Raw genomic sequence first — 27,042 nt, 5'->3', positions numbered from 1 at the left:
CCCTCAGCTTCGGTCCAGCACAGCCTGAGGTCCCTCAGCTTTGGTCCAGTCCAGTCTGGGGTCCCTCAGCTTCAGACCAGCACAGTCTGGGGTCCCTCAGCTTCGGTCCAGCACAGACTGGGGTCCCTCAGCTTCGGTCCAGCACAGTCTGGGGTCCCTCAGCTTCAGTCCAGACTGGGGTCCCTCAGCATCGGTCCAGCACAGACTGGGGTCCCTCAGCTTCGGTCCAGTCTGGGGTCCCTCAGCTTCGGTCCAGCACAGTCTGGGGTCCCTCAGCTTCGGTCCAGCACAGTCTGGGGTCCCTCAGCTTCGGTCCAGTCTGGGGTCCCTCAGCTTCGGTCCAGCACAGTCTGGGGTCCCTCAGCTTCGGTACAGCACAGCCTGAGGTCCCTCAGCTTTGGTCCAGTCCAGTCTGGGGCCTCTCAGCTCCAGTCTAGTCCAGTCTGGGGCCCCTCAGCTCCAGTCCAGTCTGGTGTCCCTCAGCTCCAGTGCAGTCCAGTGTGGGGTCCCTCAGCTTCAGACCAGCACAGTCTGGGGTCTCTCAGCTTCAGTCCAGCACAGACTGGGGTCCCTCAGCTTCAGTCCAGACTGGGGTCCCTCAGCTTCGGTCCAGCACAGTCTGGTGTCCCTCAGCTCCAGTCCAGTCTAGTGCCTCTCAGCTCCGGTCCAGTCCAGTCTGGTGTCCCTAGGCTCCAGTCCAGTCGTCTGGTGTCCCTCAGCTCCAGTCCAGTCCAGTCCAGTCCAGTCCAGTCCAGTCCAGATCTTAGCAGGCACAGAACCAGGAAAGTAACCTGGAAAGTATATTGTTATTGCAGGTGTGAGGGACATAGACACAGACGTCACCATGACATCAAACAGCAAGAGGAGACTCCTCCTTGAATCACAGACATGACCGGGCGGCACCCCCCTGTCTGCTCACCTGCCCCTCCTCTTCCTCTTCTTGTCCTTCCCGGCAGCCTGCTCCTCTTCTCCCTCGCTCTTCCTCTCCTGAGCAACGGTCTCCCCCACCTCCATCGGCTCGTCCTGATCTTCTGTCTCCACCGACACGCAGCTCAGGGACATCAAAAAGACGCATCGGCGCTTCTGAAGCAGAGACAGGAGAGTCACGTTAAGAGTCGGACTGGACACTCCAGGACATGAACACTGCACTGAGAGAGAGAGGGGTTCATACAGACACACTGACTGGACACTCCAGGACATGAACACTGCACTGAGAGAGAGAGGGGTTCATACACACACACTGACTGGACACTCCAGTACATGAACACTGCACTGAGAGAGAGAGGGGTTCATACAGACACACTGACTGGACACTCCAGGACATGAACACTACACTAAGAGAGAGAGGGGTTCATACAGACACACTGACTGGACACTAGACAGGAGTAAAGAGAGGATCAGAGCATTACCCACCTTCTTTTTCTGCTGTCTCAGAGGAGGTGGTGATTGGACCTCCTCCAGCTGGAGTCCGAGGAGGGAGAGAGGGGGCAGGAGAGGGACAGCACAGGGAGAGAAAGAGAGAGACAGGTGAGTCAAGTGTCCCAAGAGCACAGAGACTCTGCTGAGACCACACTCGCAGTGAGTGAGCCTGGGTGTAGCCCACTAATACTGACCCACTGGACACCACAGGACAGAGAGGAGGAGAGAGACACACTGAGGACAGAGAGGAGGAGGAGAGAGACACTGACAGACAGGGCTGAAAGAGAGAGAGACACTGAGACCCAGGGACAGACAAGACGGCGAAACTCCACCACAGACAGGACAGGGGGCAGGGTGGGACCAGCACTGACCTCCTTCCTCTCTCCTGCCGGAAGAGCTGTCTCCACCTCCTCTTCTTCCTGCAAGTCAAGAGACAGGCTGAGAGAGAGACGGGCTGGCAGGACATCGGCGAACAGAGCTGAAGTCAGAGAGCAGAGGAGACAGGCCCAGCTGGGACAACGCAGGACAGACAGAGAGCAGGGAGACACACGGAGAGACACAGGGAGAGAGACCTGGCTGGGACAACGCAGGACAGACAGAGAGCAGGGAGACACACGGAGAGACACAGGGAGAGAGGCCCAGCTGGGACAACGCAGGACAGACAGAGAGCAGGGAGACACACGGAGAGAGAGAGGAGGGAGGGAGACCCAGCTGGGACAACGCAGGACAGACAGAGAGCAGGGAGACACACGGAGAGAGAGAGGAGGGAGGGAGACCTAGCTGGGACAACGCAGGACAGACAGAGAGACAGGTAGGGAGACACACGGAGAGACACAGGGAGAGAGACCCAGCTGGGCCAACGCAGGAGAGACAGAGAGCAGGGAGACACACGGAGAGACACAGGGAGACAGACCCAGCTGGGACAACGCAGGACAAACAGAGAGCAGGGAGACATGGAAAGAGACAGGGAGAGAGGGACAGACACAGAGAAAAAGAGAGACTCAGACAGAAGGACAGAAAGACAGAAAGAGAGAAGTACAGATGGACAAAAAGACAGAGAAAAGGACAGAAAGACAGAAAAAAGGACAGAAAGACAGATGGACAGAAGGACAGATGGACAGAGAAAAGGATAGATAGAGTGATGGATAGAAAGACAGAAAAGGAGAGAAAGACAGATGGACACAGAAAAGGACAGAAAGACAGAAGGACAGGATAGAGAAAAGGACAGATGGACAGAGGGACAGATGGACTGAAGGATAGATGGACAGACGGACAGATGGACGGACAGACGGGGGCAGGACGGGTGGGGGCAGGGGCAGGGGCACCGCCCCGGGCAGCAGGGGGGGCTCGAGGGGCATGGCGGGGATGAAGGGGGGGCGGCGGGGCGGGGCGGGCAGGGGCCTGAGGGGGCCGGAGGGGGGGGCCGGGGGCGGGGGGCGGAGGGGGCTCTCGGGCGAGGAGGGGGGGGACACCGAGCGGAAGGAGTCGGGCGAGCCCGAGCGGGACGAGCCAGGCGACCCCGGGAGCTCCAGCTGCAGCTCGGCCGCCCTCTCCAGCTTCTGGACGAGCTCGGGGAGACACGAAGACACCACAGGATTCTGTCCAGCGGGGTGGGAGACACAACGCAGGGGGGATGAGGAGCAGAGACTACGCCTGGACAGGTGAGTGTGTCCAGTAAGAGTGTGGACAGGTGAGCGTGTACAGTGTGTCCAGTGAGAGTGTGGACAGGTGAGTGTGTACAGTGCGTCCAGTAAGAGTGTGGACAGGTGAGTGTGTACAGTGTGTCCAGTAAGAGTCTGGACAGGTGAGTATGTCCAGTGTGTCCAGTGAGAGTCTGGACAGGTGAGTGTGTACAGTGTGTCCAGTGAGAGTGTGGACAGGTGAGTGTGTACAGTGTGTCCAGTGAGTGTGGACAGGTGAGTGTGTACAGTGTGTCCAGTGAGAGTCTGGACAGGTGAGTGTGGACAGTGTGTCCAGTGAGAGTGTGTCCAGTAAGAGTCTGGACAGGTGAGTGTGGACAGGTGAGTTTGTCCAGTGTGTCCAGTAAGAGTCTGGACAGGTGAGTGTGTCCAGTGTATCCAGTAAGAGTCTGGACAGGCGAGTGTGTCCAGTGTGTCCAGTAAGAGTGTGGACAGGTGTGTCCAACAGTAAGAAGCTGTCTTACCCTGTAACCCAGCTCAGGGGTGTTAGGGGGTGCTCTGTCTCCTCCCCAGATCTCACCTTCAGGTCGTGTGAAATGCCGGACCACTAGGAGACGCTGGAAACGAGGACACAAGACAGAGGTCAGGTCCACAGAGCTCACTCAATTACTACAGCAAGCAGAGACCTCTCGGCCATCAGGACTGTGGGGGTCAGTGTGCGGAGCTGAAGGGTTTCGGGAGTTTAGGGGTCAGTGTGGGGAGCTGTAGGGTATCGGGAGTTTAGGGGTCAGTGTGGGGAGCTGTAGGGTTTCGGGAGTTTAGGGGTCAGTGTGGGGAGCTGTAGGGTATCGGGAGTTTAGGGGTCAGTGTGGGGAGCTGTAGGGTATCGGGAGTTTAGGAGTCAGAGTGGGGAGCTATAGGGTATCGGGAGTTTAGGGGTCAGTGCGGGGAGCTGTAGGGTATCGGGAGTTTAGGGGTCAGTGCGGGGAGCTGTAGGGTATCGGGAGTTTAGGGGTCAGTGTGGGGAGCTGTACGGTATCGGGAGTTTAGGGGTCAGTGTGGGGAGCTGTAGGGTTTCGGGAGTTTAGGGGTCAGTGTGGGGAGCTGTAGGGTATCGGGAGTTTAGGGGTCAGTGTGGGGAGCTGTAGGGTTTCGGGAGTTTAGGGGTCAGTGTGGGGAGCTGTAGGGTATCGGGAGTTTAGGAGTCAGAGTGGGGAGCTATAGGGTATCGGGAGTTTAGGGGTCAGTGTAGGGAGCTGTAGGGTATCGGGAGTTTAGGGGTCAGTGCGGGGAGCTGTAGGGTATCGGGAGTTTAGGGGTCAGTGTGGGGAGCTGTAGGGTATCGGGAGTTTAGGGGTCGGTGTGGGGAGCTGTAGGGTATCGGGAGTTTAGGGGTCAGAGAGGGGAGCTGTAGGGTATCGGGAGTTTAGGGGTCAGTGTGGGGAGCTGTAGGGTATCGGGAGTTTAGGAGTCAGAGTGGGGAGCTATAGGGTATCGGGAGTTTAGGGGTCAGTGTAGGGAGCTGTAGGGTATCGGGAGTTTAGGGGTCAGTGTGGGGAGCTGTAGGGTATCGGGAGTTTAGGGGTCAGTGCGGGGAGCTGTAGGGTATCGGGAGTTTAGGGGTCAGTGTGGGGAGCTGTAGGGTATCGGGAGTTTAGGGGTCAGTGTGGGGAGCTGTAGGGTATCGGGAGTTTAGGGGTCAGTGTGGGGAGCTGTAGGGTATCGGGAGTTTAGGGGTCAGTGGGGGGAGCTGTAGGGTAGATGTGGGGCACCGGGCCCACCACAGGGCGGCCGGTCCAGTCTCGCGGAAGGCGACCGGGTCAGACTTACGGAAAAGCACCGGGACTTGGGCCGGGACCTCTCCCGCTGCCAGTCCGGGTTCGGCCTGACCGGTGTGACCTGTGAAGACGCCAAACAGCCCATCTCCGAGACAGCTCTGACCAAATAGCCCAGCCCAGTCGTGTCGAGACTAGGGGCCTTGGGTAGTCTCTACAGTGTGTCCAGTGAGACTCTGGGACGTTCAGAGGCAATCTGTGCTCTCAGAAGTCTATAATGGACCTGCGACCCTGTGGACGGCGGGCGGGAGGGGTGGACTTACGACGCCTCGCCGGGCCTGGGTCCTGCTGCGACCGCGCACGGCCGTGCGGCATCTCTGTCGGTCCATCGTCCTGCCGAGACAAGCAGAGTCACAGAGGGGAAGGGAGGGGAGGGGGAGGGGGCGGAGCCACACAGCTGGGCGGCTTGTTCCCCACCCCCGCCCCCCTCTGTGTACAGAAGAGCCTCCTGTCCTGACTGGAGGACCTCACCCAGCTGTGTCCTGAGAGAAGCCAGGGTATCAGCTTTGTTCCACACCCCCGCCACCCTCTGTGTACAAAAGAGCCTCCTGTCCTGACTGGAGGAGCTCACCCAGCTCTGTCTGGACAGGAGCCAGGGTATCAGCTTTGTTCCACACCCCCGCCACCCTCGGTGTACAGAAGAGCCTCCTGTCCTGACTGGAGGAGCTCACTCAGCTGTGTCTGGAGAGAAGCCAGGGTATCGGCTTCAACCACAGGGCTGGGCAGCTTGTTCCCCACCCCCACCACTCTCTGTGTAGAGGTGCACCTCCTCTCAATATCTTTTTATAGCACGATCACACCCATAAGAGTGGAGTAACGGTAAAAAAAACAACTTATTTCTCCACTTATTTTGTTATTTCTCGCCAGCGGCGCTTTTGACTTACCGATTTCACGGGGATTCTGAAGAGCGATTCTGAAGCTGAAACTAACAATCTAAGTCGAAGTAACTTTATTGGAAGAAACACGTATTTAGAAAAGACTATATAGCGCTTTCCTCCTCTTCTCTCTTCGCTCCTCTGAGCTCACGGGGCTCCGGCGCCGCCCCCCGCTAGAATCCGCCGCTCTGTGACGTCAGGCGGCTCATTGTGACGCCACCGTGACGTCGCCCCAAACGCGCTCACGGCTCGGCCGCGAAACAAAAATGGCTGACATTTTTCACGGTTGTTTTTTTTTGGGTGGACATTTTATTTTTCCAACTCTCGGCGGCCAGCCGGGTGTCCCTGTACGACCCCGGTAGTCGCCACCTCGGACAGGCAGGGGAAACGGGTCCAGGTGTTTCCGGCCCAAGGGTTACAAAAGCTGCACTTGAATTTAAAGACAAAATCACGTCGAGGGCGCATTCAGCACCCCCACGTCCAACACGGGTTTCCGTGGGGTGGGGTTCAGTGAAATTAGCACCCCCCCGAACCCCAAATCAAAGAAAGACCAACCTCCACCCCCCTCTAGCGCCCAAGGGCGTAAATTTCGGGCCACGCCACGTCCAAAAAACACGGGTACCCCCCCCGTCCTGCGGGGAAAAGAAACGCCATTTTCTTTTCCGAGCGCTGCGTGGGACCTCACGACCCCCCCCCCAGAAAAAAAAACCGGGCTTCGCACACGAGGAAAACCAGGCACGTCGACCTCTCTACAACACCACCCGGCCGTTTCTGTTTCAAACCGTGGGAAAAAATAAATACAATTTCGCCCCTCACCGACAGCCGCGCAAAAAAAACCAACTTCACGCTACAGAAACGGCCTGTGTGAGGGGGGGCACGGGAAAAAAAATAAAACCTGCGTGTTTTCGGCAGAGTAAGCTCAGCGGGGAAACTCCCTGAATCTCGGGGTTGCTTCTTGAACCCCGAAAACGACCTTTTTTCTCTCTCTCGTTTTCTTGTTGTCTGGGACGTTCACGAACTCCACCGCGTCGGTGCGATTCCCAGCGGGACTTGAACATAACCCCCCCCCGTGGGGCCACAGCGCCCCCGTGTGGCCGAGAGGACCACCACCCGCAGGGCTGAGCTTTTACTGCCGTGTCCCGCTTTCACTCTGGCGATGAAGGAGGGAATCAAGGAGGAGAATTAATATTGTGATCCACCAGTCCATCACAGGACACACACACACCCTGGACAGGACACCAGTCCTTCACAGGATACCAGTCCATCACAGCCAGTGTCTCATGGGTGTCCAGGCTGGGTACCATCTGTCCATCACAGGACACACAGACACACACACTCACACACCCTGGACAGGACACCAGTCCATCACAGGACACACACACATATTATATTTCGCAAGGTATAATACGGGGGGAAAAAAAAACATTTATATTTATCAACCTACTAGTAATACTGGGTGGATGTCACGTTCCCCAAAGTTCAGTGCCTCTCTCTAATAAGGCAGAAACGCGACATTAAAATCACCAGGACACGATACACCTTGCTCTGGACGAAGGGAGAAGACCTGTACCTTCACGAGTCCGGGTTGTGAAAACTTCTTCTGGCAGTTCAAAACGTTTCGAAGAGACTACAGCGCTACCCTGTTTCCATTTCTATCGTGTATTATTATACAGTCATAAGTATCTGTCCTGATCACAGAGTCCCCCTCTCACTACCAGGACTGAAGCCCAGTGCAGCACGAATAATAATAATAATTAATAAGTCTGGACTCTCCACTCAGAGCTCTTCCCAGGTCAGGGGGATCCCCTCCAGTCCCCCCAGTGTGCAGCCCCCACCTGGATGATGCTCCAGTCCGCTCAGCACACAGCAGCTCTCAGTGGGGAGGAGAGCAGAGGGATGGAGCCAGTTCAGAGAGGGGGGGGTGATTAGGAGGCCATGATGGGTCAAGACCAGGGGGGGAATCAGGCCAGGACACTGGGGTAACACCCCTACTCTTCTCCAGAGACACCCCGGGATTGTTAATGAGCACAGAGAGTCAGGACCTCGGTTTGACGTCTCATCCGAAGGACGGCGCCTGTTTACAGTCCAGTGTCCCCCCTCACTATACTGGGGCATAAGGACCCACACAGACCACAGGGTGAGAGCGCCCCCTGCTGGCCCCACTCACACCTCTCCCAGCAGCAACTTTGGGGGGGGGGGGGAGGGAAAAAACCAAAAGCTAAACAGATTTTATTTTTAAAATTTTTATTGATGCTTAACAAAAGAACAAAAATTACAAGCTTCAGTCCAGACTGGTGTCTGGGGTCCCTCAGCTTCAGTCCAGTCCAGTTTGGGGCCCCTCAGCTCCAGTGCAGTCCAGACTGGGGTCCCTCAGCTTCGGTCCAGCACAGACTGGGGTCCCTCAGCTTCTGTGCAGCGCAGACTGGGGCCCTCAGCTTCGGTCCAGCACAGTCTGGGGTCCCTCAGCTCCAGTCCAGTCCAGTCTGGTGTCTCTCAGCTCCGGTCCAGTCCAGTCTGGGGCCCCTCAGCTCCAGTCCAGTCCAGTCTGGTGTCTCTCAGCTCCGGTGCAGTCCAGTCTGGTGTCTCTCAGCTCCGGTCCAGTCCAGTCTGATGTCCCTAGGCTCCAGTCCAGTCCAGTCTGGTGTCCCTCAGCTCCTGTCCAGTCCAGTCTGGGGCCCCTCAGCTTCAGTGCAGTCCAGTCTGGCGTCCCTCAGCTCCAGTCCAGTCCAGTCCAGTCCAGTCCAGATCTTAGCAGGCACAGAACCAGGAAAGGAACCTGGAAAGAATATTGTTATTGCAGGTGTGAGGGACACAGACACAGACGTCACCATGACATCAAACAGCAAGAGGAGACTCCTCCTTGAATCACAGACACGACCGGGCGGTGCCCCCCTGTCTGCTCACTTGCACCTCCTCTTCCTCTTCTTGTCCTTCCCGGCAGCCTGCTCCTCCTCTCCCTCGCTCTTCCTCTCCTGACCCACGGTCTCCGCCTTCTCCATCGGCTCGTCCTGATCATCTGTCTCCACCGACACGCAGCTCAGGGAGTTTAAAAAGACGCACCAGCGCTTCTGAAGCAGAGACAGGAGAGTCACGTTAAGAGTCGGACTGGACACTCCAGGACATGAACACTGCACTGAGAGAGAGAGGGGTTCATACAGACACATGACTGGACACTCCAGTACATGAACACTGCACTGAGAGAGAGAGGGGTTCATACAGACACACTGACTGGACACTCCAGGACATGAACACTGCACTGAGAGAGAGAGGGGTTCATACAGACACACTGACTAGACACTCCAGGACATGAACACTGCACTGAGAGAGAGAGGGGTTCATACAGACACATGACTGGACACTCCAGTACATGAACACTGCACTGAGAGAGAGAGGGGTTCATACAGACACACTGACTGGACACTCCAGTACATGAACACTGCACTGAGAGAGAGAGGGGTTCATACAGACACACTGACTGGACACTGACTGGACACTGGACAGGAGTAAAGAGAGGATCAGAGCATTACCCACCTTCTTTTTCTTCTGTCTCACAGGAGGTGGTGATTGGACCTCCTCCAGCTGGAGTCCGAGGAGGGAGAGAGGGGGCAGGAGAGGGACAGCACAGGGAGAGAAAGAGAGAGACAGGTGAGTCAAGTGTCCCAAGAGCACAGAGACTCTGCTGAGATCACACTCGCAGTGAGTGACACCGACACTAACCAGCCTCAGGACAGCACTGCTAGAGCACCACAACCCAGACTCAACCACATCACAGCACAGATCAAACAGCAATATCTCACACACTGGGACACACACACACAAACACAACATAAACTGGAATGCTACAGAACCTTAAACAGACAATACACACTAGCTGAATATTTGACCAAAATAAAAAATAACAAACAGAAACAGACCCTGACGAAGTACAGGCTCAGTGACTACAACCTGGCCATAGAAACTGGGCGACACAGGCAGACCTGGCTGCCCAGAGATTACAGGCTGTGCTCCCACTGCCAGCGGGGAGAAATAGAGACAGAGGTGTACTTCCTACTGCACTTTGACAGATACTCTGGGATTAGAGAAACATTCTTCCCGTAATTCAGAAATCTAATCCCAGAGTTCCCACACCTGCCAGAATCACAACGGGTCCCAATCCTACTGGGAGAGGGATGAGGGAACTCAGTTGATCTGGCAGCCCAGTATGTGATCTCCTGTCACAGCCTGAGGAACAGTGAGTCTGTCTCCCAATAATGCTCCAGCCGCCTACAGTATATGTCAATATTTTATAATATGTCTTTGTTGTAAATGTCTGTAACATGTCTGCTTTACACAGAGAGTGGTGGGGGTGGGATGTCAGGGCCATATGACACTGCTTTACACAGAGAGTGGCGGGGCTAGGATGTCAGGGCCATATGACACTGCTTTACACAGAGAGTGGTGGGGGTGGGATGTCAGGGCTTGACGACACTGCTTTATGCAGAGAGTGGAGGGGTGGGATGTCAGGGCCATACGACACTTCTTTAAGCAGGGAGTGGCAGGGGTGGGATTTCAGGGCCATACGACACTTCTTTACGCAGAGAGTGGCAGGGCTTGACGACACTGCTTTATGCAAAAAATGGAGGGGTGGGTGTCAGGGCTTTATGACAGTGCTTTCCGCAGAGAGTGGTGGGGGTGTGATGTCAGGGCCATACAGCAGTGCTTTACACAGAGAATGGTGGGGGTGGGATATCAGGGCCTGACAACACAGCTTAACGCAGAGTGTGGAGGGGTGGGTGTCAGGGTTATACGGCAGTGCTTTACGCAGAGAGTGGTGGGGGTGTGATGTCAGGGCCATACGACAGTGCTTTACACAGAGAGTGGCAGGGGAGGGATGTCAGGGCTTGACAACACTGCTTTATGTAGAGAGTGGAGGGGAGGGTTTCAGGGCCATAAGACACTGCTTTATGCAGAGAGTGGCAGGAGTGGGATGTCAGGCCCTGACGACACTACTTTACGTAGACAGTGGCGGGGGTGGGATGTCAGGGCCTGACAACACTGCTTTATTCAAAGAGTGGAGAGGTGGGTGTCAGGGCTATATGACAGTGCTTAATGCAGAGAGTGGAGGGTTGGGTGCCCGGGCTATACGACAGTGCTTTCCGCAGAGAGTGGTGGGGGTGTGATGTCAGGGCCATACGACACTTCTTTACGCAGGGAGTGGCAGGGGTGGGATGTCAGGGCCTGACGATACTTATTTACGCAGAGAGTGGCAGGGGTGGGATGTCAGGGCCTGAAGATACTGCTTTTCGCAGAGAGCGGAGGAGGTGGGATACGACCTCTCAGTGGGGCCAGCAGGGGGCACTCACCCTGCGGTCTGTGTGGGTCTTAATGCCCCAGTGTAGTGACAGGCGACACGATCTGGCCCACCAGCGACAAGCAGGTTACCAGATCTAGACAAAGGGGGCAACTCTTAGTCGTATGAGCTTAGTCACACATTGCAGCGATTAAAAAAACAAAACAAACATTATGTCTGTTACTAACGACTTTTTTTTCCTACATTGAAAGTCTCTTTCCCGGGTGATTTTCTAGCGCGACTGGGGCTCTTCATTTCTCCTCGGTGTCTCATCGCGGGCGGATTTGAAACAGACCACAGAAGGTGGTCACACACTATATTATTATTGAGAGACAGGCTCACTGTACCTCAGACTGGGACAGTAGATCACACTGTATTATTATTATTAAGATTATTGAGAGTCTGGCTCACTGTTCCCCAGGCTGGGACAGGAGATCCCACACTGTATTATTATTATTGAGAGACAGGCTTACTCTCTGTTCCTCAAGCTGAGACAGGACATCACATACTGTATTATTATTGATTGACAGGCTCACTGTTCCTCAGGCTGGGACAGGAGATCACACACTGTATTATTATTATTGAGAGACAAGCTCACTGTCTGTTCCTCAGGCTGGGACAGAGGATCACACACTGTATTATTATTATTTAGAGACAGGCTCACTGTCTGTTCCTCAGAGTTGGACAGGAGATCCCACACTGAATTATTATTATAGAGAGACTGGCTCACTGTATGTTCTCCAGGCTGGGTCAGGAGCTCACACAGTATTATTATAATTATTGAGAGACAGTCTCACTGTCTGTTCCTCAGTCTGGGACAGGAGATCACACACTGTATTATTATTATTGAGAGACAGGCTCACTGTCTGTTCCCCAGGCTGGGACAGGAGATAACACTGTCTGTTCCTCAGGCTGGGACAGAGGATCACACACTGTATTATTATTGAGAGACAGGCTCACTCTCTGTTCCTCAGGCTGGGACAGGAGATCACACATTGGCTTGTTATTGAGAGGCAGGCTCACTGTCTGTTCCTCAGGCTGGGACAGGAGATCACACACTGTATTATTATTATTGAGAGACTGGCTCACTCCTGTCTGTTCCTCAGGTTGGGAAAGGAGATCACACACTGTATTATTATTATTGAGAGACGGGCTCACTGTCTGTTCCTCTGACTGGGGCAGGAGATCACACATTGGCTTGTTATTGAGAGGCAGGCTCACTGTCTGTTCCTCAGGCTGAGACAGGAAATCACACACTATTATTATTGAGAGACAGGCTCACAATCTGTTCCTCAGGCTGGGACAGGAAATCACACACTCTATTATTATTATTGAGAGACTGGCTCACTCCTGTCTGTTCCCCAGGCTGAGACAGGAGATCACACACTGTATTATTATTATTGAGAGACGGGCTCACTGTCTGTTCCTCTGACTGGGGCAGGAAATGACACACTGTATAATTAGTATTGAGAGACAGGCTCAGTGTTCCCCAGGCTGAGACAGGAGATCACACACTGTATTATTATTATTGAGTATCTGGTTCACTGTTCCCCAGGCTGGGACAGGAAATCACACACTGTATTATTATTATTGAGAGACAGGCTCACTGTCTGTTCCTCAGGCTGGGGCAGGATATCACACACTGTATTATTAGTATTGAGAGACAGCCTCAGTGTTCCCCAGGCTTGGACAGGAGATCACACACTGTATTATTAGTATTGAGATACAGACTCACTGTCTGTTCCTCCTGCTGGGACTGGAGATCACACACTGTTCTATTATTACTGAGGGACATGCTCACTGTTTGTCCTTCAGACTGGGACAGGACATTCCACACTAGGTTATCATTATTGAGAGACAGGCTCGCTGTCTGTTCCTCAGGCTAGTACAGGAGATCACGCACTGTATTATTATTATTTAGATACAGGCTCACTGTGTGTTCCTCTGGCTGGGACAGTAGATCACACTGTATTATAATTATTGAGAGGCTGACTCACTGTTTCCCAGGCTGGGACAGGAGATCATACACTGTATTATTATTGAGAGACAGGCTCACTGTCTGTTCCTCTGGCTGGGGCAGGGAATCACACACTGTATTATTAGCATTATTAAGAGACAGGCTCGCTGTCTGCTCCTCAGGCTGGGACAGGATATCACACACTGTTGTAGTGTTCTCTCACGAGGCACCAGTTCTGTAGGGGTTTGGGCATTTACTGGGACAATTATTTTTGTGGCAGTAAATCACAAAATTGATTATTTTAATGGTCTTAGAATCCAACCATGCGACATAACTCAAACAACGCACACACAGGTACTAATACACGAGGATACATTTGTTAATATATAGAATATGCATGCAAACCTAACAGATCTTATCGTAAGGGTTATCAGAATACAAAAGATATAAATTAATTCAGTTACAAAGAGTTACACATATCAAGAGGACATAAGTATATCATTCATTTAGACCGTTTCGTAATTGAACTTGTTTACAACTTCTACATGAGATACTCAAAACAAGAACATAACCCTTAGGAATTAAATTGATATCAACTGGTTGGGAGCAGTAATGCAATAAGGTTCAATACTCACTGCCAGTGGGTCCCTTTTCTCACCGTTTCCGTAGTGCAGCGGTTATCAGGTTTGCCTCACACGCGAAAAATCCCCGGTTCGAAACCGGACGGGAAGAGCCTCTTTTTGTACGCTCCTGTACTTCACAGAGGTCTTGAGCGACCGGTCATTTGTTCCTTTCCTTCTCAGTGACATTCCTGCAACACTCTCCCGCTCCTCTTGGTGCGCTCATGCCGCAAGACAGGAAGGCTGGAGCAGGTGGCTGTGTGCTCTCTGCACCGCCGAAATAGCTCAGCTGGGAGAGTGTTAGACGGAAGTTCTGAAGGTCCCTGGGTCGATCCCGGGTTTCGGCATTTTGTTTCATCGCGCCCTTTGTTCCTCTCTCCAGTGCCACCTGCCTAAAGTGACGCGTCCCTTTCTAAGCCCGAAACGCAAGCGAGACACCAGCAGCGGTCCCTGCGGGTTTCCGTAGTGTAGCGGCTATCACGTCCGCCTAACCCGCGAAAGGTCCCCGGTTCGAGACCGGGTGGAAACAGCCTCATTTTGCACGCTCCTGTACTTCACAGAGGTCTTGAGCGACCGGTCATTTGTTCCCAATGTAATTCCGGTGCCTTCGTGCACTCTTGTACCAAACGCACGTTCCTTCTGTAAGCGGAGCCGATCATTTGCAATTGGGCTGTGCCGACAGACCAGGACGAGCTCTGTCGGCTCAAAAGCAGCGCAGGACCTGCAAGAACAACAGAAAGATTAGCATCCAGCGGGGGCTTCTTAGTGAGCCCAAGATCTCATCAAAAATCGGCTAAAGCAACAGGGCTGGGCGTATTGTTCCATTCTCCGACCACTCTCGGTGTAAACAAGTCCCTCCTGGTCTCTGCTTGAATTGCACTTTCCTGCGTTTGCTTTGGTGTAACTGGCTTCCCCTGCATGGGCGATTGTGAAGAAGATCCTTAGTAAGTCATTGAAGAAAACCGAGAAGAGGTCGGAGTGGCCTCTGTTGTTCATCAATGATCCAGTCAGGCAGTACTCCTGTGTAAAGTGCCGTTCGTTCACATCGATTGGCTTTTTTTTGCCTTCATTCGTGCAAGTAGTAAAAGCAGACGCCCCTTTAGGGAGCCCGTCAGCACCCGGAGTTTTCCCCTTCTGTAAGCTCTCCATAGCCTCTCAGCTCTTCTACTGTCAAATCCCCCTCAAGTACTTCCCTATCTTCTTCACTCAAAAGGTTTTCTAGCTTTGAGGTAAAAAAATGAATTTCTTCATCCTTTACCTCTGCAGAGCTGTACAGTCTTAAGTAGAAGTGTCATGCCCTCTGCAGCCAGTGGGCGGTATTCTCTGTCCTGTCCCTAGTTTCTGGTCTGCTGTCCTTCCTGTCCCTCTCTTTCCCTTGGGCTATATATTTCCGGGTCTTGCGCTCTGTCCTCGCTCAGCACTGACGTTCGGATGTCCTGAGACCCGCCTAGCACCAGGGCGCACAGGTTTCTATACGGCATTCCTGAACTCTTTGCACTAATGAGCCCGGGCCTTTTTCCCGTCTCGCCGCTACGCATATGGGTCTTTTTCCGTCCTCCTGCTCCCCACGGTTAGTCCCCTTGGACGTCCGTGACAAGAAGGCCTCGATGCAGGAGAGGATAGCACTCAGCTCTGTACTCTCTCTTACCTCCTCATCAACTACACTTTCCATGACAGACTTGGAGCCTACCACTTTCCTGAAAAAGAAGCGAGTACACTTCTCATTTTCTTCCAAGAACTGCACTCTGCTTCTTAACAGCACTCCTCGACTGCTTTCTTCGGCTGTGCTCCGGATGTCCTTTTTTAAAAGGGTGATATCCTCGAGCACATCGAAGCCACTGTGCAGCATCGTGTAGAGACGCTGCAGCTGCCTCTGTTTCCTGGCTAGCACTCCTCTCCGTCTAGCAGCAGCCTTCCTTCCCTCAGCCATGAAAAAGGCCTTTGTCCTCACCTTCACCTCCTCCCACCACTCTCCTACTGACCCATACAGACACTGCAAGGACAGCCACTGTGATAGTTTCTCCTTGTAGCGGGATACTACCCCCTCGTTCTCTAGCAGCTTTGTGTTGAGTTTCCAGAGGCCTGGGCCAAAGACAGTCCCGCCCTGGAGTTCCACTCTACACCCTAAAGCCTGATGATCTGAGAAGAAGACAGGCTGAAGAGTGACCCCAACAACTTTCACTCTCTCTGAGACAAAGCAATAGTCAATTCTGGAGCTGCTATTCCTCCCTGACCGTGTATATCCTGCTGTTGTGGGATATATACATCTATATGTGTCTGAGAGTTTAAAGTCTTGAACTAAGTTTTGCAGGGCCAGTGAGCTGGAATCCAATTTTATCGGAGAGCTAGACTGCCTGTCTGTGTGCTCTAAGATACAATTAAAATCCCCTCCCACTATCACGTCAGTGCTACATAACAATAGGGAAGAGAGTGCTTTGAGTAGCTCCACCCTTCCTCCCACGTCAGTAGGACAATACACATTGATTAGACGCAGGTTAACGGTCCCCCATTCGACATCCACACACAGCAACCTGCCATCTATGACCCTCTGAATACTTTTCAATTTGAATGCCCATCCTTTGAAAAGAATGGCCACGCCAGGGGTTCTGTTGTTATTGTCCCCTGACCAATCAGAAGGCCCTTTATCCCACCTATCGTCAAAGCTTTTATACCTCTCTTGATAGGCTAAAGCACACTCCTGCAACATCAACACATCTCCCTCTCTCTGCTGGAGGTGATCAAAGACAGACTGGCATTTAACTCTGTCATTGATACCTCTGGTGTTAAGAGAAATGATGTTTAGAGCCATATTACATAAGAAAGTAGAACCAGTCTTTACAAAACACATTTCTCTTCTGTCTCACCTGTTACCTTCTTATTTTTCTTTTTCTTCTTACCAATTTCCTGCCAGCCATCCTCTGAATGAGCCTTCATCAGGGTGGCAGCAGTAAAAGCGTTCACAGAGTCCATTTCAAGGAAGGGGGTAGAGGGAGGGGTGGAGGGGTTCCAGCTGTCCCCATCACCATGCTCTCCTTCCTCCTCGCTCGGGGAGAAAACAGAGTCATTTTTCCTTTTCCTCAAGTCCAGCTCCTGGGAGCACTGAGGGGAAAGGGGTGCAGCCGATGCACCAGTCTCCTCTTCCCCCTCACCCACCAGCTGCTGCAGATCCTCCGTGATGGACTGGATGGAGGAGAGGAGGGCATCTGTAGCACTTGCAGTGTCTGAGAAAAGCAGCTCCGCTGAATCCTGGGTATCCTCGCTGGACCCGCTCCACCGGGGGGCCCCACACTGGCCCTCATTCTGAGGAGCAGGAGTGGGGGAGGGGTCCTCGCTATTCTCTGGGTTTTCAAACCCTCGTGCTTGTCTGGTGCAGTCTGCGGTTGTGGGGGCGTAGTGGATTTCTCTTCCACTGGCCCCGGAGCCTCAGCAGGACAGATCCTGGCTGGAGGCTGAGAGTCTTTGTCCAACAAGGGTTCTTTGTTTGACTTGTTGTTTGCTTTGGCTTTTCGGGCCGGTTTGGCTGAAACAAGCACTGCCTCATCCTTTCTCATTTTGAGTTTATTGGCGTAGGCGTGAGGGCAGTTCTTAAAAACGTGTCCTTCCGAGCCACATAAATTGCACTTTGGCAGCATTGAACAGTCAGAGGCTAAATGTCCCTTGTATTAGTAGCTGTCCGTGACATCACGCCGCTCTTTGTGACAAAGGCGAGACGCCTAGCCGGGCATAGTGACGTGGCGCGTGTTGCCGTGGTTACCATACTTATGATTTGTAAACAAATGGAAAATGCATTTCAACTGTTACTCAAACACATTTATCAACTTGGAATATAATTATCTAGCTCTAGGATTAAATTCCTAAATAATAGGAAAGGGTCAAGAATGGGAAAAGAATCAGTACTCACCAATCGGTGAAGTTAATCGTTAATTCTACAGTTCTTCAGTTGAAATAATAGGTTGTCGATAGATAAGTGATCAATAACTCTCCGCAGTGCACTCAGCGCGCCTCCCGCGGTCTCGCTCTCTGATCCCGGCGCTCTGGCTGGTGTCTCTGACGTCACAGTGCTCTTTCTAAAATATATAACATCTCCAAAAAAAAAACACACCAGGCTTTGAAGAGAGGGGATTCATAACAGCTGGAGAAGGTGTAATATTTGTGTGCGTCAGCAGTGAAACTGCATGTTGATTGATGGAGGGCTGAGCGGGGAATAACGATTGCTCAGGGTCACAGGCCATAGTGAATTTAGGAGCTAACTGGTTCGGAGTTACAGGTTAAATAATAAAGAGTTTGTTCGAGTGTCACATCTTCGTCCTGGGTTCTTAATTTTTACACTATACGTATACGAGAAACAAGACAGTGTGTGTGTGTGCCCTGGTGATTCTGGGAGACAGATCGAACCTGGGCTAAAAGAGAGGGGACTTAGCCCTCTTCCATTTGCTACTTCAAAGTTGTACAACCCATTTGTATCTGCTAGGCGGCGCAGTCGTCGTGCATAAAGAACGCTTTGAAAAGCGTCAAAAGCAAGTCATTCCGAGTTGGTCGTTTGTGTTTTCGAAATGCTGAATTGCTGAAATGATCTCTCGGCTCCTCGGTTGTCATTTCTGCTCCGTAAAGGGATCACAGCACGCGTCGGCTTCCAGCATGCTGGGTCGGGACACGATGCCGGGGGTCGGAGAGAGCGATGTCTTCCTCGTTAGTATAGTGGTGAGTATCCCCACCTGTCACGCGGGAGACCGGGGTTTGATTCCCCGACGGGGAGTCACTCTTCTTCTACCTCCTTAGAGAAAGGACTGCCTTTCACTTCTCTCTGTTTTCTTTCACAGCGTCGTGCACCTTTTCATTGCTCTCGCTTTCAGAGCCTCTGCACGGCACACGACTCGACATAAGGACACGCATTGAAGTGAAAGCAGGAAGCGCTCACAAGTGACTCTGGACCTCAACACCTGTTGATGGGTCACCTTTGTCAGACACAGCAGTGGAGCCCAAGCCCACCTATACACATACTCACACACACTGACAGATATATGCACACACACTCACACATTATCACACACTGAAAGACCCACATCCAAATATTCACACACAGACACTACACACACTCACAGACACACACATAGACACTACGAATACTTATAGACACACATCCACAAACACACACTCACACACTGACGGACACCACACACTCCTCACAAACACCACACACAAACAGACACATACACTCATAACTACAAATACACTATAAATAACACTAATACAAATACCACTAATATTGCAACAGTAACACTATCACTAAGACTTACACTATCATCCTAACACTGACACAAAATACTGCCACACTAATAATACTAATAATAACAGTAATGCTATTACTAAAACTAACATGACTACTAGTGTAAATAATCTAACCTTTTCTCTGTAATTATCACTAATATTAACAGGAATACTAGCATTAAAACAATCAATAGCACTATCATCATTAATACTCACATGAAAACTATCATTAATATTAAAACTACCGATTGCACTCACACTAATATTAACATGAAGACACTAATATTAGTATTAGTTGCTGTCGGTGACGTCACACCGCTCATTGTGACGAAGGCGAGACACCTAGCCGTGGACAGTGACGTGGCGCCTGTTGCTGTGGTTACCATACTGATGATTTGTAAACAGTGGAAAAATGCATTTAAACTGTTACCTACACAAATTTAGCACCTTGGAACATACTTTTTAAGCTCTAGCATACAATTCCTAAACAATCATTTGAATAATAATTCTTTAATTTCAGATTGAACATTATTTACACTAAAGGCACTATGGTCGTGCACCTTTTCACGATGCCGGGGGTCGGAGAGAGCGATGTCTTCCTCGTTAGTATAGGACCTGTCACCTGTCCCCACCTGTCACGCGGGAGACCGGGGTACATCAGGACGCGCATTGAAGTGAAAGCAGGATGCGCTGCGACATACACTGTGCAGATCCCGCCACACTAAGAGGTGAGTGGGTCTGTTCGATCACAGCGCTAGGCGAATCCCCAATCCCCTTTTGTGCGTGACGACAAAAGAAGTCTGTTTCCACCCGGTTTTGAACCAGGGACCTTTCACGTGTGAGGCAAACGTGATAAACACTACACTACGGAAACGGTGGTAAGATGTACCCAGCGGCCCAGCGCTGAACTTCGCCAATGCGATTTAGCTGCTTCCAGTGCCTTTATTGGAGTGCGCTGATGGACCGTGCTCTCTCTCCAGAGACCAGCACGCCTGTCATGGACGGAGCAGGAAAGGCGGCGCCACATTCTACAGCCCTCTCCACGCAATCGACGAAATCGGGCTACTGAAGTGGAGAAAATCGCCTCTCCAGAAAGTGCAAATATCATCTTGGAGACTATAAATCCTATTGCCGAAGGTCAGCCCTGTCTACCAGAGTAACCCTCCCACAGCGATGATCAGCTCGTCTCACACGCGAGAAGTTTCGGCTGGAAACAAGCGCCCCCTCTTCTCGCACGTTCGAGTGGTTTTAATGCGGCTCCTTCGTACACGGTGCTGATTTTTTGGAAAGCAGGAGGCAAAACCGAGTCGAACCGCCTGGGTGAAAACCAGGAACCCTAACCGCTAGACCATATTGCAGCGAACAACCACGCTGTTCCCGGCATCATGCAAGCAAACTACATAAATATGAGAAAACACGCAAGAGAGTTGTCACTCAGAGTGTCGAAGGGTCGATGTATACTGGGGCTCAGTTGAAATGCAACGTCAGGACTTTTCCGAATTATGTCACACGAAGAGAGCACAGCCTTTTCCGCCCTGCCGCGTGTGTCTTGGTAACTCGCCGTGATCGTAAAGTGGTCAGTACTTTGTGTTGTGGCCACAACATCCCGGTTCGAATCCTGGTCACGGCAGAATAGGGACGTCTGCTTTTACTACTTGCACGAATGAAGGCAAAAAAAAGCCGATCGATGTGAACGAACGGCGCTTTGCAGAGGAGTACTGCCTGAGGGGATCGTTGATGAACGACAGAGGCCACTCCGACCTCTTCTCGGTTTTCTTCAATGACTTACTAAGGATCTTCTTCACATTTGCCCATGCAGGGGAAGCCAGTTACACCAAAGCAAATGCAGGAAAGTGCATATCAAGCAGAGACCAGGAGGCACTTGTTTACACCGAGAGTGGTCGGAGAATGGAACGATGCGCCCAGCCCTGTTGCTGGAGCCGATTCTTGATGAGATCTTGGGCTCACTAAGAAGCCCCCGCTGGATGCTAATCTTTCTGTTGTTCTTGCAGGTCCTGGTACAAGAGTGCATGAAGGCACCAGAAATACACTGGGAACAAATGACCGGTCGCTCAAGACCTCTGTGAACTCAAAAAGAGGCTGTTTCCACCTGGTTCTGAACCAGGGACCTTTCACATGTTAGGCAAACATGATAGACGCTACACTACGGAAACCTGCACACACCCCTTCTGGTGTCTCGCTTGCGTTTCGGGCTGAGAAAGCTTTCCAAAAAGGGTCAACTATATTGACCAGCCACAGCAAGGTTGTATAAGGTTAGGGGGCCTGTCTGGTGTGTAAAACACTTGATTTCAGCAGTATGGCTGTTGTATTAGAAATGCTATTGAGCCATGAAGTCAACCCACCTATCCCAGTGTATTACCTGTATTGTTATCTTCAGAAAATCATAAAAAAATAAAGGTTCCACAACCCAAAACAAAGCTGGGAAAAGTCAGAGGACCTGCTTAGTGTGCAAAACACTTACTTTCAGCATTGTGGGTGCTTTGGTTTAAATGCTATTGGTTTGTGAACAGAATACCCCTATCCCAGTGCATTGTGCCACATTAAATAAAAGCATAAGAAAAAGAGATTCAGAACACAAAGCTGTGTCAGTGTTCTGTGTAAAATCATGGGAGCTGTTTTTAATAAGCCGCTGAGTAAAGAATATTTTAATCTTGCTGCTGTCAGTAGTATTGTGAATATAGTTGACCCTTACCTGAATGAAAACAGTACGTAAAGGAAGGGTTTCAGAAATCAAACAAAGCTTTATTCCCGGGCTTACAGTCTGGGTAATTGGAGACTGCGCTGTTCTGCTTCCTATGGTCATATACGGGTTTTTCGCATGAAGCCGTATTGAACAGTATTTCTCGCATTGTGAACGTGTGCACACAGCGGTCCCCCGGGTTCCAGTTCGTGCGTGATTACGCATCGATGAAAAACCGGAGGTTTAAAAAAAGATAATTAGCTCACTGATAGTTTGATGTAAAGGCTGTGGAAATATCCACAAGGCGTGGTCTTTAAAATGCATTTGGTTTGAAGGCATTCTGTGCTTCCATTGCGGAGATATGGACAAAAGAATATTCATGCTTGGTAAAAAAATATCATAAAAACGAAAAAGTAAAGGCTGAGAAAGCATTCACAATGTATTTTATACACAAAGGAAGTATTCTCACAACTCTAAGAGGTTTCGTGTAAACGCTACAGGCGTGCCAACATCTTTTTCGAACTTCAAGCTGTTTATCCCGGTTGGCTCTTCTCTCTTGCAGGGTGATGGCAAACTTCTTGAGAGAGGGAGTCTCCTACGAAAGGCTGCTCTTTGTCAAGAGTGGAGACAACAGGAACAGACTTCAAACCGACATTAATTACTGAGAGCAGGCGAAAATGTCTTTGGAAAACAGGAAATGACTGCTGACCGTAAACAGAGCTCACGCTCAGCTCCGGACAAGTGCTCCTCGTTAGTATAGTGCTGAGTACCCCTGCTTGTTGCGCGGGTGACCGGGGTACGTTTCTGTGACAGGGCGCTGGTTTAATTTTTTTTAATTGTTGAATCATATTTAAATGTTAAACAACTGAACAGCACCTAGCTGGAGACCAGGATGGCCGAGTGGTTAAGGCGTTGGACTTAAGATCCAATGGACAAATGTCCGCGTGGGTTCAATCCCCACTCCTGGTAGTGTTGTAATAAGTTTTAAGTGACAGAACACTTTGATGATTTACACTCTATTCAAATATGAATTTACTAAATTTCAGTTCAGTTCTCTTCACTCCCACTCCCTGGCATAACTGAGCTCTCACTATCGCATACTGAAGGCTTTACATGCATTAGCTGTGATACAGCTCCCAATAAAGACGGAATCAAACAGTTTGTTCTGTCTCTCATGGTGATCCTCTTCTCGATCCAAATGAAATGTTTAATATGATGCCTCGAGAAAAAAAAAGGAGTGAATTTCCGCCTGTAATGATTGATGCCCCATCAAACATTTTGTAACATCCCCGGAAGATTATACAGTAGAATCCTGGTTTGTGGCTTAAATTCAAGGTAAACAAGACTAAGGAAACGAGTTGGAAACTTGATGTCGAACTGGAATTTAAGTACCCGGAATATTTCACTACATTGGGCAGTATGTGCCAGAGAGGAGCACTTTAAATCCCTTCGATAGCTCAGTTGGTAGCGCGGCTGACTGTATTAGAAACAGTTAGGAATCCTTAAGTAGCTGTTTCGACTCCAGCTCGAAGAAAGGTGCTTTTGTGAACTTTAATCAAATAGTTAAAATAGCGAATCTTTTTCACTCAGACGTTGATCAAAAGCTCAATAAACGATGAAGCAGTGGCTCTTGTTCCGAATTCAGCTAACATCTGGTTGTCTTGTTTTGGCCAAGATCTGATCTTTGAATTAAGGGACTACGCTGTCTGATTTGTAATTCAAAAGTAGATACAAATGTCACTGTTTTCAAAGGATAGGTACTTAATTGGCTTTATGATTTGGTATTGATTTTGTATCATTATATTATTACGTTTGTGCTTTCTGTGTTTTTTATCGTATTGTGAACTTATTTTTTAAACAAATGCTAACAAAGGCAAACACAGCACAAATCTGTTTATATCAGCGGTGAATTGTACATTTTTATTAAGTACAATCTACTGTATTTTTAGAAAAAAATGGCATACTGTGCACGATATGTTGCAGAAACACAACATGATATTTTCATAATTATTATTTTAATCATTTAACAAGTATGAGGTCCCGGATCCAAATCTTCAGTTTTGATTTTTTTTAAAGTGATATCTTCTCTTTCTCTCGTGGAAATCACAAGATGTGAGCAAATGTTTTTTGTTCTTTTTTTTTCACGTTGCGATCCAAAGAGCCTCAGACGCACAGTCTGACAGTAACCAAACCAGAATGGATTCTGCTGGGAGCCGGACTGAGCTCATTCTCACTCCCTGTGCTGAAAACAGAATTATCTCTTCCCCAAACATCGTCTACAGCTGCTAGATATTGCTCTGCGTCCTACTGCTCCAGCAATTCCTTTGACCAAAGACAGATCACTTGTGCGCTTTTAAACTTCTTGCCACTACAGGCTCTTTGATGACTCATGCTGACTGTCCTGTGAATCCAAAAGAAAATGTTAAAGCTGATACATTTTCTATTGTAATTTGCATCTAACTACAACATTCCTGGAAAAGAGATTTTATTCGTTGCGTGCAATCGCTATCTTTTACTTTACGTATGGTAGTGGAAATAGTTTTAAAAATGTTTTCTAAAGAAGATTGTATTGCCAGGACCTGCCTTTAGCGCTCAGTAGCGATGACGCTGTTGATATAGATGGAGAAGAAATGTAAGATGAATTGATGATCTAAGCTAAAATATCCCTAACACGCCTCCTGTAACAGTGTTTGTATTCATAGCAAGTAATATTTTTTTTCAAACCCGAACGTTGCTTTTGCATTAAGTGTTATGTAACCATTAGCGGTTTTGGTAGCTTCTGAAGAGCGCACTTTTCCAAACTGAAGCCTATAAGAACATTATTCAAGATGCACCATGGCCCAGAACGTGTATCGGGACAAGGATTAACATCAATTGAAAGTACTCCCAAATAAAAGACTTGACGGAACAATGGAAAGAGTAGGCAAGTATTAAAAAAACACCATAACTTTTCGGCTTCCAATCTCTTTCCAGGTTCAGGCTTTGTAAAATGACATGATTAGTGGAGTCATGCTGCGGTTGTGAGTTCAAGCCTCACCTGGAGCAGCCCGGTTTTCTGTCTTGACAGGTAAACAGTGTTTTGTGTTATTTGCTAAATGGAGAGAGGATTCTGTGTTAATTGTGCTCCTCCTGGGAGAGGTCAAGATGAGAAGTTCACGAGGCTGGTGGTAAATATCCTGTCCAGGAATATCGGGGCTGTAGGGGGTCAGATCTATAGATGTAGTAAACACATCAGTGGAGACGGTGTGTCTGCTCTCTGTGAGAGAGCCGGGCGGAAAGAATAATCTGTGGTCGGGGAAGAAGAGACCCTCGTTGGAAGAGCGGCGCTCCACACAGGAGAGAATGAAAAAAAATCTTTTTCAGGGACGCTGATTGTTCTCTTTGGGGGAATTAAAAGCACTTGTGGCGAGCGACCTCGTGGCGCAACGGTAGCGTGTCTGACTACAGAACAGAAGGTTGCATGTTCAAATCACGTCAAGGTCAGCTGATGAGTTTGCAGGTGCTGCTGGTGCTGAACCTGGAAATTACACCACGCAGTCGGGTTTTAGCTGTACACCACATAGGTAATCGAACAAAGTAACAGCGCAGTACAGAACACCCAGTCAGGAGCTTATTCAGTGAATCATCATGAACATGACAAGAGAAAAGGCATACTACACATCCGTGAAACATCACGTCCGGCTTTAGAGACAGTGACATCAGAGAATGGAAGTTTCAGACTGCTTTTTTTGTTACAGGTTCAAGCAAACCTGAAAGTTAGGGAGTGTTTGGTCACTTTTGTATGAAAAAGTGTCTGAAGCCTGTAATTATAATTTGTCCTTTTTTAATTGTGGTTGAAATCCACTCCCATGTACCAAGACCTTACAGTATATTCATGTTTGCTTAAATGACTAACGCTATTGGACATTAGCTGGTATTTTTTGTAACGATTTGCTATTTCATGCAGGAAAGAAAGGAAACCAGACCCAACGTTTGCTTTCAGGTGCGGTCTATTTACATAACGGACATCTATTTCTGAGGAGCCTGATTTAAATCACACAACCCCGGTAGAAGTCGAATCGACAATCTAATAAACCGAAATCAGACGCGTTATCCATTAAACCACCAGCCCGTCACATAAATGAATTGCACCATGGTGAGTTCAGCGCCACTACTAGTAATACCCCACCCCCATCTTAAATTTCTAAATGAGAAACGTGTTTTCTACATTTTTATCAGTTTTAAAAAATCATCACTTTTAAGCAGACAAAGCCTTTATTTGTCGCTCTGAATTTCTAATAGATTTAGAATTCCAAGAAAAAAGCATTTTGTTCCACAGCGGCGTGAAAAATTCATGTCTTTCACTCTACTTCTCTCTAGTAGTAAAGCAGACCTTGCTAGGTGAGCATTTGCTCCTGTAAATTAGGTCACTTTTCATGTTAACTCACTTCTTCTAAACACAACATTTCCTGGTGCATGTTTTCTCCATGAAAAAAAGACATTTTCCCTTACATGATTTCTCGTTTTGTTTCATCAAAGAGTACAGAAAGAAGAAAGAAAGGAAAAGTGTCGTAAATGAACTCTGTCGCCCGTGGGAGATGTCAAGCGCATTGGACATGAAAAGTGCCCGATAAAAGCCATTTCTGTACGTTTCTCTTAGTGTCGGGGCCCGAATGTAAAGGAGGCAACATGCTCAGCCAGCCGACTCAGCTTACTGAACGCAGGTGTCTCCGAGCGGTGTGTCCAAGGGGCAGTAAAAGAGGAGAATTCTGCCGGCGCCGTGGCTTAGTTGGTTAAAGCACCTGTCTAGTTAACGGGAAATCCTGGCTCCAAATCCCAGCAGTCCATCGCCTGTGTTGCACTAGACACCCTGTAGATAATCAAAAGCATATTAAGCTCCCTGGTAATGAAATTGGCGGATAAAAGCCATTTCACATCCTTTCTCAACTTGCTCAGTGAGCAGGCTCACTGCACACCGAACGAAGATATAACAGAGCAGTGTGTCCAACTGGCTGAAAAAGGGCAGTGCTTTGCCGGCGCTGTGGCTTAGTTGGTTAAAGCGCCTTTCTAGTAAATAGGAGATCCTGGGTTCAAATCCCAGCAGTGCCTTACTTCCTGTCTTTGCCCACCGTTTATTGTTACAGACAATATGCTTCTGCATTATGTTTAAATGAAGTGTTCATTTCGTTTTTGGCACAACTTATTTTTCAAGAAATCCACACATTGCGAAAGATAAAATGCTCATCTTTCTTATTAGTGCAAAAGAATTACTGCCAGCTGGCAAGAAAATGACAACGATTTTTTTTTTACTTTAGCCAAAAATCTGTGAATGTAGAAAAATATGACATGTGTCAGTTTCTATGGCACACTCAGTCGGGGTGTGCTTCAGTTAAACACAACGTTGGTAGATCAAACGCAC

The 27,042-nt window shown here is 49.7% G+C and overlaps 1 long non-coding RNA gene and 3 other non-coding genes across 4 annotated transcripts; 3 read left to right on the top strand and 1 right to left on the bottom strand.

Moving 5' to 3' along the window:
• Positions 1 to 473: 473 nt before the first annotated feature.
• On the bottom strand, positions 474 to 1,470 carry LOC138243429 (uncharacterized). The gene is made up of 3 exons (XR_011192123.1): positions 1,414 to 1,470; positions 920 to 1,083; positions 474 to 791 (listed from the first exon to the last, which is right to left on the bottom strand). It is a non-coding gene; the product is annotated as an uncharacterized lncRNA (long non-coding RNA).
• Positions 1,471 to 13,949: 12,479 nt separating this feature from the next.
• On the top strand, positions 13,950 to 14,022 carry trnaf-gaa (transfer RNA phenylalanine (anticodon GAA)). The gene has a single exon. It is a non-coding gene; the product is annotated as a tRNA-Phe (tRNA).
• An 8,508-nt stretch (positions 14,023 to 22,530) lies between these two features.
• trnal-uaa (transfer RNA leucine (anticodon UAA)) lies at positions 22,531 to 22,613 on the top strand. The gene has a single exon. It is a non-coding gene; the product is annotated as a tRNA-Leu (tRNA).
• A 4,045-nt stretch (positions 22,614 to 26,658) lies between these two features.
• On the top strand, positions 26,659 to 26,732 carry trnat-agu (transfer RNA threonine (anticodon AGU)). Its single transcript has one exon. It is a non-coding gene; the product is annotated as a tRNA-Thr (tRNA).
• The last annotated feature ends 310 nt before the right edge of the window (positions 26,733 to 27,042 follow it).

The sequence above is a fragment of the Lepisosteus oculatus genome, chromosome 14 (genome assembly GCF_040954835.1).
Source record: "Lepisosteus oculatus isolate fLepOcu1 chromosome 14, fLepOcu1.hap2, whole genome shotgun sequence".
NCBI lineage: Eukaryota > Metazoa > Chordata > Actinopteri > Semionotiformes > Lepisosteidae > Lepisosteus > Lepisosteus oculatus.
This window is presented reverse-complemented; position numbering and strand designations above follow the sequence as displayed.